A 13,902-nucleotide genomic window follows, 5' to 3' on the forward strand; every position below is an offset into this window, starting at 1 on the left:
ATCAAAATGAAAAGTGGAGTGACACCACTCATTATTCCTGCTGCTTGTTATCTCAGTTCTGGGGAGGGCCGCCCCCTCCCCGCTGCCTTTCAGCCGTCCTGGACAGTGAGTGATGGCCCCTATTAATCACCGACCCCGCGGACTCCGGCGGACACTGCTATCCAAAGGAGAGGGAGATAAGGCAGCATGGACTGCTTGGAGCTGCTCCTATCAATTAATGTCAGCCCATCGCTTCCCCCCAATCTTTGCCCGTTCACCTCCTTTTGGGGGTACTGGGGGTTGAAATAAAAAGTCTGGGAATTGAAAAAGGAAAAACGGAGTGGACTGTCGAGGTACAACTGTCCTTGGAATAGAAGAGCAGAAAGGGACCTGAGCGGGCTGCTCCTTGCCCTCCGCCACGGGGAAGGCTCTCGGCCTAGGGAGCTGCCCGTGTCTCGGTCCCTTCCCCTCCCAGAGAATGGCTGCTCCCTCCTGCCCCACCTGTTCAGCTGCTGGCTCCATTGGCCTCTGGCCTCCCTCCTGCGCAGCCAGCAGCTCAGCGAGGCGTGCTGCCCTTGCCCACTCTCGCGTCCCCCATCCAATCACCAGCTGTTACACAGATGCTATTGCTTACCGGGCACGGAGCTTTAGGGAGAAGCCCCGAGGGTCATGTGACCCTGCAGGCTGGGCCCGGCCTCCAGAGCTCCCGCACATACTGCCCTCCCACAGGAGGTCCAACCCGCAGCCCATGCCGGGCGGAGGGCCCACGGGAGGAAGCTGCGCAGGCTGAGGGTTGGCCCTCTGCGGGAAGGGAAGTGGGTTTAGGAAGAAAGGGTTTCTCAGCAGACTTGGCCTCCTTGGTAAATGGTATGAGTAGGGGACTGTTCTCTCTCAGAGGGACTAGGCCCATTTCCCTGCCTGTCTGGTGAGAGGAAGGCCCACTTGACCCCTAGGCTGATGTAAATGATTTTTTAGAAGACTTTAAACCTGTACTACTGGGTTTGTTCTCCAGAACCTTTGGCCTTGTGCTTTGCTTCCTGAGGCAGGACCGCCCTAAGCCCTGAAGGTCCTGCCTGTCTGTGGCACCCACGGGAGGGCAGCTCCGGGTCTTCCCCCGATGTGCTCCCAGGTCGCCCTCACGGCAACGCTCCAATGGCATTTCCGTTCCTGCTTGTTTTTCTCAGAATTGCCTCAGTGGCGGCAGTGAGCATGGAACGAGCTAATACAAGCAGAGCCCTCAGCACAGTGCCGGACGCAGACAATGTGAACTCTTATTTTCGGTGTGTGAGGTAATGAGAAGGACTCTTCATCCTTGTCTAACTTGCCTCCGTGGCAGGGAGGGGTGAGAGCTTCCTCATGGAGCTTGAGGACCAAGTTTTGAGCAGTCAGGCTTTTAGGATTTAAAAAAAATTGAGGGAGAGAGGGAGGAGGTGGGCCAAGATTACACCCTCAGAATGTCTAGTGTGATATAAATTTATTGCCAAGAGCACACCCAGTTTTTATGGTTAACTTTTATGCCACCACTTTTCCAAAGGAGATTTAAGGCTCTCACTACTTAGATAAGATTTGTCACCCTGCTTCAAGTAAGGAAGTAGAGTCGCCTTTTCGAAATCCTCTCCCCCTGCTAAATCCAGCCACTGCCCAAGCCCCACACAGTCCTGCTCAAATGAAGCCTTTCTGGGCACAGGGTGTCCTCCCAAAGTGTGTCTCTCTTCATAGTCAACAGAAGTAGGGTCCCTTGGCACTGCAGCCTGTGAGGGCTGGCCGTGCACGGGGGCCAAGTGGAGTGCTAACGATCGTTCTTCTGAGTTCCGGCTGCCCACTAAGGAAGATGTGGGGTCCTATATATCTAGAACTAATTTCCCATTGCCAGTGCAGGCCTGGGAATTAGCTGCATGATTCAGGCCGAACATCTCACCCATCTAAGGAATCACCTGCTCCAGAGAGCGGGCCCGGGGCTGAGGACCAAAGAAAAGCACATGCCAGGCCTTCAAGTGCATGGCCCTCTCGGCCAGGCGCCAGCCCCGTGCGGTCCCCCCGCCCCCCGTTAATTCCCAAGCTTTTGCTTACAGTTTCTCCTCTAGAAACACAGGTCCTGGGGCTCTTCTCTGCCTCTCCTCCACCCCTGCCCGTCCTGTTATTAATTTATATTTCATCTTTTAATTGTCACTTGTTTATTTTCATCCTCTCCTTCCCACTCCTGCACACACACATACAAACATCTAATAACAGCGATAGCTTAGGACGATGACAGGCAACGCCAGGTGGCAGCGATTCACCTGTGCGCTAGGACTGGGAAGCCTGGGTCAGCCCTGGCTCTGTTCTCGCTGTCTGTGTGACCTCAGGTGAGTTCCTGGCTCTCCTGGAGCCTCATTTCCTTCACCTGTAAAATGAGGACAAAGATACTACCGGCCCCAGGGTAGGTAGCTGCAGTGGGTATGTATGCACCTAGACAGTGCCTGGCACAAATGTCAGACTCAAATGTCAGCTGTTGTGAGAGGCTGGTGGGCTGGAAATATCCTTGGCTGAGGCTAGGAACTTGTGTTTGGGTCCTGGCTCTGTGTGTCCCAGATATTCCAATGTGTCCCAAACCAAACCCGTTATCATCCCCATCCCGCACTTCATCCCTCTCTGCCATATCCCGCCTCTGTTCCATCAACAGGTTCCCAGCTGTGCTAGCTGCCCTCTAACCCACCTTTTCCATGTGCTATGGGCTTCGTCACCCTAATCATCCCCCTGCTTAGAAACTCTAGTGACCCCTTAGCTCCCCAAATTTCCTGTGTAGCTAGCTGGCTCCACCTGCCTTTCCAGCCTGGGTATCCATCTAAGACACCAAACTCTCGTGGTTCCAAAAGACCCCGCCCTCTTCTTGGCCCTTCCCAGCCTTCCTGGTCCAGAGATCCAAACATGTCTCTGTGGACATTTGCAGTCCCCTTCTTCCTCAGCGACGTCCCTGAAGAAGCCACGTGTAGATAGTTGCCCTTCCGGGGCACCTAAGACCACACCTCAATGCCTTCCCTGTGTCTGGCCCCTCGCCGCGCTGCTTAAGGGCCGGGACTGGGTCTTGCTCGGTTTCACGCCCCCTTCGGAATCTCAAACTTCTCTGAACTTCAGCTATCTTAATGACCTCTACAGGGACTTTGACCTCTCAAGTGGTATGATCATTTGAATCACAAATTATAAACAGGAATCGTGCCACAAAACATGAGGTGTTTGGGAAGAAAATTGGGTGTAAGTAGGCCTTTCAAAAGCACCGCCAGCCAGAGAAGTCCCGTCTCCCAGCTCTCTGTGACAGTGCTGCCCTGAGTATCTCGGGGACTTCATCTCTCCTCTTTCCCTGTTTATTGGGCTAGAGGAGAGGACAGGAGAAGGCGGGGAGGGGGTGGGGGGAAGGAGCGGAGCGGGCTGGCATCCCACGCTCTTGGAGATACCATCACTGCATAGACCCGGTTTGCTACCCGAAGCTGGGGTCAGCCCCCGCTTACTGAATGTCGCCCATATGCTGGGCTCTGGAATTGTTCAGCGCCCCAAGAAATCGGGCCCCAGGAGCCGCTTCCAGGCTGCCAGGCTGGCATCCTGCCTGGCAGATCCCAGGGCCCAGCGGGAGGATGCCAAGCCTGCTCCAGGGCGGTGGAGCAGGGGTGCCAGCTGACCGTAGATTCGCCTTGTCCTCCAAACGCCCTTCCTCTCAGCTGATGGGCAGGGCTTTTCTTAGCAAGTTGGCCCTGCGTAAACTCTTCCTTATCCGTCTGCCACCCTCCTCTCATTCCCCAGGCTTCAAAGAAAACCAGTTTGAATATTTAAACTTCTCCTGTGTGTCTAATAAAAAGTTCTGCACTATTTAACGCCCCAGCTATCCATTACTGTCGGGAGCTGCCCTCTCCCTCCCAGCCTTCCCCTCCCTCCCTCTCTCCCAAACCACTCGCAGCAAAGCCATTTGTCAAAGCTCCCTCCGCAGGCTGCGCTTGGCTGTGTCTGAAAGGACATGCCGCCCCACAGGGGAAGGTGGGAATGAATAAAGGGGCTATGCAAATTGCCGCTTAATCTGCAGAGAAACACCCAGGCTTTAGGGAGACACTCATTACTTCTTTTAACTGTGATTAACGGGCAAATTAAACCCAAGCCCTTAACTCTCTCCTGGCAGAGGACTCGAACGCAGAGCCCTGGGCTGGCGAGGGTAGAGGGAGGCTCCTGTCTGTAGCTCTCTGCGGCCCCCAGCCTGGAGCCGGGAAACGTGAGGGAGCAGAGCCCCGGGTGGGGGTGCAGGTGCAGCGCTGCCCACCTTAACATGTGGGGAAGGGAGGCCTTCGTGCGCCCTTTGTAGTTTCTTTCAGCCACCCAAGGAAGTACAAGATCAGTGTCTCCTACTTTGCTGCTCTTTCACCAGCAAAAAAACCCCCAAAAAACAAAACCGCGAAAGAACCCCTGGACCTCACCTGCCTTGCCATGCTGAGTGTGTGACCCAAGTGGCTTTAGCCACATACTGAGTTCATGGTCAGAGAGGCCCCAAACCTGGGGCTGGGAAACTGTGTAAAAGGAACTTTGAGATGTTCACCCCAAAACCAACCTTGAGCCCAGGGTGCAAGCAAAAGGCCCAGGAGCAAGCGGTGAGGGGTGGAGGGTTTTTATGGGAGTAGAGATCCTGGGACTGGTCTTCCTACGGGTTCTGGGCATAGGCCATCAGACGCCCAAGTTAGAGATCCAAGGTCTCTCTCTCTCTTTGTTTCTCATCCCCTCTCTCTGTCTGTGTGAAGCCATCTGACCCAGCTCATTGCATAAAATTCACCACTTTAACCCTGTTTGAGCGTACAATTCAGTGGCACTAAGTACATTCCCACTGCTGTGCAACCATCCCGGCCGCCAATTCCCTCTGATTTAGCAGGCGACCCAGCCATCCTCTAAGACCTACAGTCACCTCCAACAAACAGCAGCAAGTGAGGCAGGGCTCTGTAGGTGGAGGAGTTCTAGCTGAACCCTGCAAAACTGGAGAACGCCAGCCAGAGCGCCTGGAATGGAGGCCTGGCGCTCCAGAGGCAAGTCGGGTGGGGATCCCGCAGGGACTCCCCCGTACACACAGGTCCCCTAAGCCCGAGTGATTAGGAGCTAAAAGATGACATACAACGGTGACAGACTGTCTGTCAACCTGACGGGGCCGAGGAGAGACACAGTCCCGTATTTTATTTTGTCGTCGAGTGGATCAGTAGGTCTGTCATAGAAACCAGGCCTGACAGCTCGCTCAGCGACTCAGCTCTCTTTTCTTAACTCCCGCAGCCCAGCTCCGCCATCTATTAAAACATCCCGGGCTGTCAGGGATATTAAAAGGCTCTGTCACTCCTTCTTAAAACAGTCATAAATACAATCTGGACATGAGCATTTGGGCAGAAGCCCCGGTGCTGAATGGGAAGAGACAACAGCAGGTACGCCTGCCTTTGGTGACAGCCAAGGCTTTGGCACGGTTCACACAGGGACCGCGGACTAATCGCCTTTCTCTCCCTAATGCAAGAATCGGGGCCGGCTCCAACATCTGCCGAGGCCTGGCGTTTTGAAGCAACTGCTCCTGCGCATAGGATGTGGCCTCTGTCCGCACGCCCACAGGCCTCCGCTTATCTTGGTGCCTGGTGCACCTAAACCACACCTAGTCTGAATGTCTGCCTGTGTCCTAGGCCTCCCCAGGCGCTGCGGAGGGGCTGAGGGGGGAGCGAAAGATGACAGAGAGCCTTCCGTTCTTCCTACACAGTGGACTTTGCCTCCTGTCCCTCTTCCATCCTCCCTGCCCCACGCAGCCTAATGACTGACACATCTTGATAAGCAGAGTCCTGTAGGGGGCCAGAAGGAGACCCCAGCCTTCTCAGGTGTGCCTTCCAGAATGCAGACTAGAACTTGTCACCTTGCCAGTTGAAGGACTGATTCCCTTCAGCCCTGAATCCTGGAGTCTACCTACACTATGGAGTCACAGAATTTTCTGTCTGGAAACCTCTTGCTCCCAAAGAGGGAGCTCCCTCGCTCCATGTCTCCAATAAGCACACAGGGCCCCTGGCTGCCTGCTGGGAGCTGGTCCCTTTGTTCAAGAGCATCCTGTTTGGGATGGAGGGTGTTTCTCCAGCCCGTAGTGGGGATACTGAGGCATAGAGCAAAAGACCAGCCCCAGCGCCCCAACAAGCCCTGACTCCGAGCTCCCTCTCTGTCTGTTTGGTGGGCTGGCTAGTCACCAAACGCCGCCTTTGCTGAGAGACATGGAAGGCACAGCCCATGACCTTCTCTGTGGACGTCAGAGCAGCACCCAGGACCTCGACATCTTGATCTGGCCCCTCCACGGCCCACCCAGCATGATTCCAATGCCTCAAATTGCTCTTTTTCCCAACACGATTCCCTGCTCAGCAACTTTTTCCAAATATTTTATGTCAAGAATCGCCAGACGTTTCTCCTCTCTTTCTACAGTGCTTATTAAATGCCACCCTTTCCCGTGGCGCCATCCCAGAGGGCAGACTAGGCTGGTGTATAAGAGGGAGACAGGTTTCTCCCTAATACCAGGAAGCCCTTTCTGACAACCAAAGGTGCTCCCCAGGGCACAGGTGAAAAAGTCACCATCTCTGAGGACCTTAGGCTGACACTGGATTGATATCTGGTGGGGACACTGCAGAGGCTGGGAGACTGGCTGAGCGACTGATGAGAGCCCTTGGTGTGTCCAAAAGCTGGACAAGGCCTGGCAGCTGTTCACCAGCTGCCTTCCGTGTGGCCATCTTGCAATTTAATCCCAGATGGTCAGACCCCTCACCCCCAAAGGTCAGAGGGCCAGCTGCAGGGAGTGGGCAAACCCTTCCTGGCCCGGGGAGCCCCCCGAGGACTGCCTGTGACCCCACAGGCAGGATGTGGAGAGGAAGCGGTGAGAGAGGAGGGAAGCTGAGAGACCCCCCAGCCCCTCGGGCTGAGAAAGACCGAGAGCGCCCGCTCTTGCCCACGCCCCTTTTCCTCTCGCTGCTCCACTGCTGCCCCTTCTGCCACCTCCTCCCTCGTTTTCACCTGCCTGGAATTCTCCCTCCCTTTCTGCTCTCTTCATCGGTCCCCCCTCCAGCCCTCCATCTTCCCTCATCTCCATGGCGATAAAAGGGGAGGTGGGGTGAGCTGTGCCCTGTGTTTTGAGTCGCTCCATAATAGCCCCTTTCTCTGGAGACACAGGGGCTGCCTGTGGAACTAATCTCCCCCTGCCCATCGCTCACAAAGGGCCAGGGAAGCCCCTCCCTCAGCCGGGGCCGCCCTCGGTGACCCCAGCCCATTTCCGGGTGCGCTGCCAGCCCTCCAGGGCCTGCAGCTGGGCCTCTCTCAGGGGACCCTGCACACAGGCAGGGTCACCCCGGCTGACCTCCCCCGAGAACAGAGGTCACGCCCCCTCTGTGGTGTCTGATGTGATTGGAAGGGAGCTGAGGCAGGGGGAGGGGAGGGATTTAAGGGAGGGGACCTTCCCTTTTAATGTAAAATTAAAAGACTCCCTGTGTCTTCCTGTCTTTGCCTGTCTCTGAGCAGCCTGGGCTAGGACCCCACCCTGGGGCACCTGGGCATCTTAGAAATGGGTAAACTCCTGGCAATGGGGCTCGGTCAAACCTGATCCTGGAGCATTATACTCATCAAAATCCTGGCAGGAGAAGTGTGAGCAACTGTCCTACAGGGCAGCCAGGCAGGCGGTCAGCTCGAGGGGAGCTCCAGTACTTGCTGACTACAGCCTGCCTTTCTGAGCCTTGATATGCCGACCCGCAGAGTGGGGACGATCAGAGCGCCGGCCTCCCAGGCAATGGTGCAGTGAGCTCCTGCACGTGATGCGTTTCTCAGCACGTTGCTGGTGCACAGCGGGTGCTGTGGCTGTAACTATATGAGGCAGGCAGGCGTTCTCGGCCCTGGGAATCCTCTCGTTCACTCAGGCCCGGGCGGCTCCATCTCAGACAGTCAAAGGCGAAGGAGGCACAGCCGCAGTAAGGAATGACTGAGGCAGGGCGGCTGGGGGAACACAGCTGGGGAGCCAGGATGCCTGGGAATCAGTCCCAGATCCGCGACCTCCCCGCTGCCAGGCCTCGCTTTTCTCATGTGTAGAATGGGAATAATAACGGTGCCTGCAGCCTGGGTTATTATCCAATGTGTTAGCACTGGAAAAGGCTCAGGAGGGAAGCTGGCGCTTGGTCCACGCCATGTAAATATTAGTTATGATTATTATTGATGTTATTATTATTGGGCCTCTGGGGACCTGATTTTCCAGAAGAGTGCTTGTTTCAAACATTCAAAGCCTTTGTCCCTACATGACCCCTCTCTTTTCCACATTACGAGGCATTTTCTGATTTCTGGCAAAGAATAATATATGATCACTCTTACTTGCTTGGCTGATGAAAAACCGCACTTTTTGCCCATATAGACAGAAGCTCTAAATGAGAGACATAGCTAACCCAGAGGGGAGTAATTGGCCCCTTATAAAACAAGGCCAAGTGAAAGATAGGAGTTCAGAAAGGTCGAAGGCGGTCTGGCGGGAGCTGCCAGCAGTTCTCCTAACCTGCCCGACTTATTACCGGAATCGTTTCACGAGATAATTTAATGTTCTCCCTCTGTGGCCCCGTTTGCTCCTGAAGAGAAAAATAAATATAAACAAACAAACCCAACCACCCCAACCGACACATGCTTTATGAGAGCATCGCTTGCTAGTTTTTAATGGCGCTGTTATTAATATAACTGTCCTGGCACCTCCCCTACATCTGATCACTGGTGAGTTATGGGCCTTGAATTCTGATCGCTGCTCGCATTATCACAAACGTTTCCACTCGTCCCGACAGGAAGAGAGAACAGCCTCGGCCCAGGCAGCGTTGCTCAGCGGCCAGGGAGGGGCCGGATTACTCAGCGCTGGGATCAGAAGCAGCGCCAGGCTGGGGGCAGGCACGGGGCGGGGGGCGGGGCGGCGAGGGGCGCAGGGGGCGGGGAGGGTGGGAAAGAACCAGCTAAGACAGGGCAGGAAGGGGCCTGTCGCGTGTAGTGGTGGACAGGGCCCTGGACTGAGAGCCCGGGGACCTCGCTTCGGCACCGCCTCTGCTTCTATGATCCAGCCGGACCTCTCACCTAGGACCTCGTTTTCTTCACCTATAAAATAAGGATCTAAAAAAAAAATATTTTTTCCCTTTGCCATTTTTAAGCATTTATAATGTGCCAGGCAGGGTGCCAGATGCTTTACGTTAGAATTATCTCATTTAACAAATTCCCATAACTAATGGGTATGCTAACAATAGTTTAATCCCATTTAGTAGAAAAGGCAACTCAGGCTCCCAGAAATAGAGCCCCTTGCCGGAGGTCACACAGCCTGTAAGCAGGGACGCCGGTTCACAACCTGTACTTGCCTGACTCCAAGGCCCAAGCCCCCAGCTGTAGGCTATGCTGCCTTCCGGGGCAGGAAGGCCTGCTACCCGGCAGGCAGCGCGGGGAGGGGCCGATTTGGCCGCGGGTGTGAAAGGGCTCTGATTGGCTATAAAGGGCTTTTCCAACCGAGGGCAGGAAAGAGGTTGGGGAGGATGAACTGAGACTGAGTCATGAACCCCAGCGGAAACTGGCAAAGCAACACCCCAAAGAGGATGTAATTTAGCAACAAGCAGGCCGCATGGCAGCAATACTCCCTTTGGAAGAATGCATTGTTGTACTTGGTTTCTTTTGGCAATCGTGGCCAGGCAACGATGGGGAAGGCTATTCTCACGTTCTGGGTCTTCTCACTGCCGTCAACAGTGTTTTTAGTCTCATCTTGGTTCTGAGGCTCTGAGCTAAGCAGGATTCTGGTCCAGCCAAGTGGGGACAGATCCTGCTGTTTCCTGCTCCCCAGGACCCTGGCACCCCTCAGGGCTGACAGCCTTAGGAAGGTGAGGCACCCCAACGAGAAGTCCCCCGAAGCTCTGGGAGTTCAGCCGCAGGGAGCTGGTGGAGCTGACATGATGGTACAGACGTGGCCGTTCGCTGTGGAAGGCAGGGATAGACCCCCTCCCCACCCGCGTCCTGCCCCTGCTGCCTTTACTGGCCCTGCTGGCCGTGAGGGGCAGCCCCAGGCCGAGCTGCTTGGTACTCCGCTCAGGCCCCTGCGCCCTGCCTCCCAGCTCCTCCGCCAGCGGGCCTCCTCCCCCGGCCCAGCCTGGGCCATGCATTATCCTCGCAAGATTGAGGACCTAATGGAGGCCATCAGCACCCGGGGGAGCCACTCCATCCAGGCTCAGGAAGGAGGGCAGAACAGTATTAGTTGGCTGCTTTGCCCACCCTGAGATCGGGGTGTACTTGAGGGGTCCCTGGGATTGAGGAGGGGCTCACGGCCCCCTCTGGGAGAGCCCTGGACAACTTCAGTCCGGGCAACATGGCAACAATCCCTCTCCCCCTCATCATCTGGGTCCCTGTGGGGAAACGACAGTGGCTACCAGCTCTCTTGTACTTTTGCTTGCTTTGGGAGGCCATGCTCCCACCCCCCACCCCACCCCCACCGTTCCTCTCCCCCTTGCCTGACTGCCAGCTGTCCAGCGTCGGAGCCAGCCCTCCACTGTCCATTGTTCCTCAGCTCTCCTCCCACGGTGGCCGGGGAGGAGCACAGGGCAGCCCCTCCCTTCCTGGGGGCTTCAAAGGCTCAGAGGGACTAACCCTTGCCACTGTGGGGCCTCCCTTCTGGGAGCCGTGAGGGGACAGCTGCCTCCGAGGCAGCATTCAGCAGCTCCCTGGGAGTGAGCAGAAGAGGGAGGAGGTGATCCTGGGCATGTAGGAGGTCACTCCGGCAAGCGAGCGGAGGTCCCGAGGCAGGAGGCCTGGGAAAGGCCCGGGGATGAGTGAGAGGCAGCAGAGGTGATCCAGTGATGACAACAATACTGCTGCCGCCCAGGGCAGCTAATACTCATTGAACACACACAGTGGCCCAGGTGCTGTGTTTTCCACGCAGCACGTCACTTCATTCCCCCCGGGAGCTGGTTACATGAGATCCACGCTGCACCGATGGAGAACGTCATGCTCAGGGAGGTTAAGTAACTTACCCAGAATCTCACAGGGAGGATCTGAACAGGATTTGGACCCACACTGTTTAACCTGCGGACCTTGCCCCTAACGAGGTGCCACTAGAACGCGTAGTGAGAGGGAAAACAGAATGGGTCATCGGCCCCCCCACCCAAAACGCACCTGGCTGCATACCCATCAGCTAAACATGTGTTTCTTGCCATAGAGCATCCAGGGATTCAAGAAATTTTTTTTTTTTCACTGAGCCCACATAGAAAAGGATTCAATCCCTGGCCCCCCTGCCCCAGGCCTATTTCTAGCCCTTCTTCCCCTTTTAAGTTTCTTCATTCCTCTTCTTCCCAGGCGAACTCTCCTCCTACCATCTGCTCCCAAGATGGCCCACGCCGCCCACCTTGCTTCCCCGGGGATGGATGGGCCCAGGGCAACCCCCCGCCCCCGCCGGCACTGCGATTTGAGGGGCTGCCCAGCTGGAATAGACCCAGGGCCTCCCCAGGCTGCCCTCCCGACACTGAGAGTTAGCTGGCCTCTGCCCTCTGCCCCCTTCTGCCATTAACCCTGTCACCTGCCGGACATCAGCCCCCGGGCCCAGTCTGTCATCCGTGGCCAGAGATGGATGGGGGGCGGCTGGGAAGCATAAGCGGCGACCCCTTAATGAGATCTGGCGGGGGAGGGCTGGGCTCTATCAGGCAGCAGCAGGGCCAGGCTAGCGATAACGGCCCCTGCTTAGCCTGACCCATTTTCCTTCTGCGAAGGGGAAGACAGGGGGTGAGAAGGTGCGGGACAGGCTGGCAGGGGCCGGGGGTGGGTGGTGGTCACAGGGTTCTATTGCCACCACTCGCACCCTCCCTCCCCTTCACTGGCAAACCAGACTGGAGAGAGCGAGATGGGCAGGAGCTAGGGATGACCCCCCGCCTTCATTCTTCCTGGCACTGCGACCCTGGCTCCTTGGGAAGGAACACAGACACAAAGAATCACTAGGAAACAGGAGAGCAGCGGCCGGCCTGGGGCAGCCCCAAGGCAGCCCTGGAGACATCGCGGCTCCTATCCATGTGCAGGGAAACCAGAGGCAGGGAGGCTTTGTGGGGCGTCGTCTACAGAGGGGGAGCATCTTCAGAGAAAAAGTAGGATGCAGGAGATAGGGGAGAGAAACGTTATTGGGCAGCCTCCTACGCATTTTCCCCTCAGTGATTCATGGAATTTTAAAAGAAAGAGATGCTGGAAAGCATCACTTCTAACTTTTCAGTGTACAGATGGGGAAACTGATGCCTTAGCCAGGGGGAGACACCATCCAAATTAGCAGCAGAGCCAGAGCTAGAGCCCAGAATTCTAGAAAATCACATCCCTTCTCTTAGCACCCATCACACTCCCATCTTCCTTTTTACCCAGGAAGAAGATATAAGAGCAGCTAAAATAATCTGGATTATCTGAAAGGGGCTTGCGCTTTCCCAGTCCCCGTCCCCGCCCCCTCACCACACCAACAACACGCAATGCATTGCCTCAGGGCATTCAGTAGGCAGGGGAGCCAGGCCACTTGGGGAGGCTCCGGTGTCATCTCATCCTGGTGGGGACTGCGGAATAAGTCACTCCCGGAGGACCGGAATGAGGGGGGTTGAACATAGGGCTCCTTGAGCTTGAGGCTTTTCTATGGTTGAATCTTTTTTTCCTTCATGAAGAATAAAGAGAAGCTTAGGGAATATAGTCAATAATATTGTAATAACTATGTACGGTGCCAGGTGGGCACTAGACTTATTGGGGGATCACTTCATAAATTATATAAATGTCTAACCGCTTTGCTGCACACCTGAAGCAAATATAAAATAATATTGAATGTCAACTCTAATTGAAAAAAAATGATTTTAAAGGCAGGAAGAAGTTCAAATGCAGGGGGGAAAAAAGAGTAAAGAGAAGCACCAAATGGGTACCAAGTGAAGGCCGGCTGCAAGATGGTTGGGCCACTTATTTTGACATCGCTGTTGCCAGTCCTTCCCAGAACCACCGCTTTGGTGCTGCCTGTGATGATTCACGGTTCCCCTCCCTGCTTCCTGGCACAGGCTGAGCAGGATTTGTAGTGTTGTTTCAGGAGGTTCAGGGGTCAGGGGGCTCAGCTTCTGGTCCTGGTTAGCTGGGGATCCTCAGCAACTCTTTTTTAAAATTTTTTATAATTTTAGAAAAAGAGAGGAAGGGGGTGGGGGGTGGAGAGAGAGAGAGAGATTTGTTGTTCCATTTATTTATGCATTCATTGGTTGATTCTTGTACGCGTCCTGATGGCAATCGGATCTGCAACTTTGGCACATCTGGACGACACTCTAACCAACTGAGCTACGTAGCCAGCGCTCTCAGCAGCTCTTTTAATCTTCCTGGGCCTCAGTTGCCTCATCTTTAACAGGTGATGCTAGACAATGGGCTTCACATTTTGTTGAAACAAAAGGACCAGAACTTGCTGACTCGCACTGGTCCCCAAGAACCTCCTAGGTGGATTTCCCAGCTTTGCATTGGGTGGCTTCTGGTCGACAGCTTGGAATGGGCTTTGGTAGGAGGATTTACACCGCAGACACTGGCAGAGGCTACACACATCAAGACCTCTCCACTCCCACCCCAGTGAGAAGTGGGAACCGACTTAAAACTGTTATCAGCACTCCACTGACCAGACCCTAACACGTTATACAAAAATACAGCACTGCTTTGGCTGAAGCTGGAGTGCCCCGTCCCCACCAAACTTTGGCCAAATCCAGGCCTTGAAAACTGTCATACCAGAAGCAACCAGAGTTTCATTCCGGCTCTAAATTCTGCAAGCCAAAGTAATAGGCCACAGGAGTGATGCAGGTAGGAGAATGAAGAATAATAAAGAGCTTTGATCGGTGTAGCTCAGTTGGCTGGGTGGCATCCCACAAAGCAAAAGATCGCCAGTTTGATTCCTAGCCAGGG

Source organism: Pteronotus mesoamericanus, unplaced genomic scaffold (assembly GCF_021234165.1).
Source record: "Pteronotus mesoamericanus isolate MK-2021 breed Mesoamerican mustached bat unplaced genomic scaffold, CSHL_Meso_final contig_84, whole genome shotgun sequence".
In the NCBI taxonomy this organism is placed as follows: Eukaryota; Metazoa; Chordata; class Mammalia; order Chiroptera; family Mormoopidae; genus Pteronotus; species Pteronotus mesoamericanus.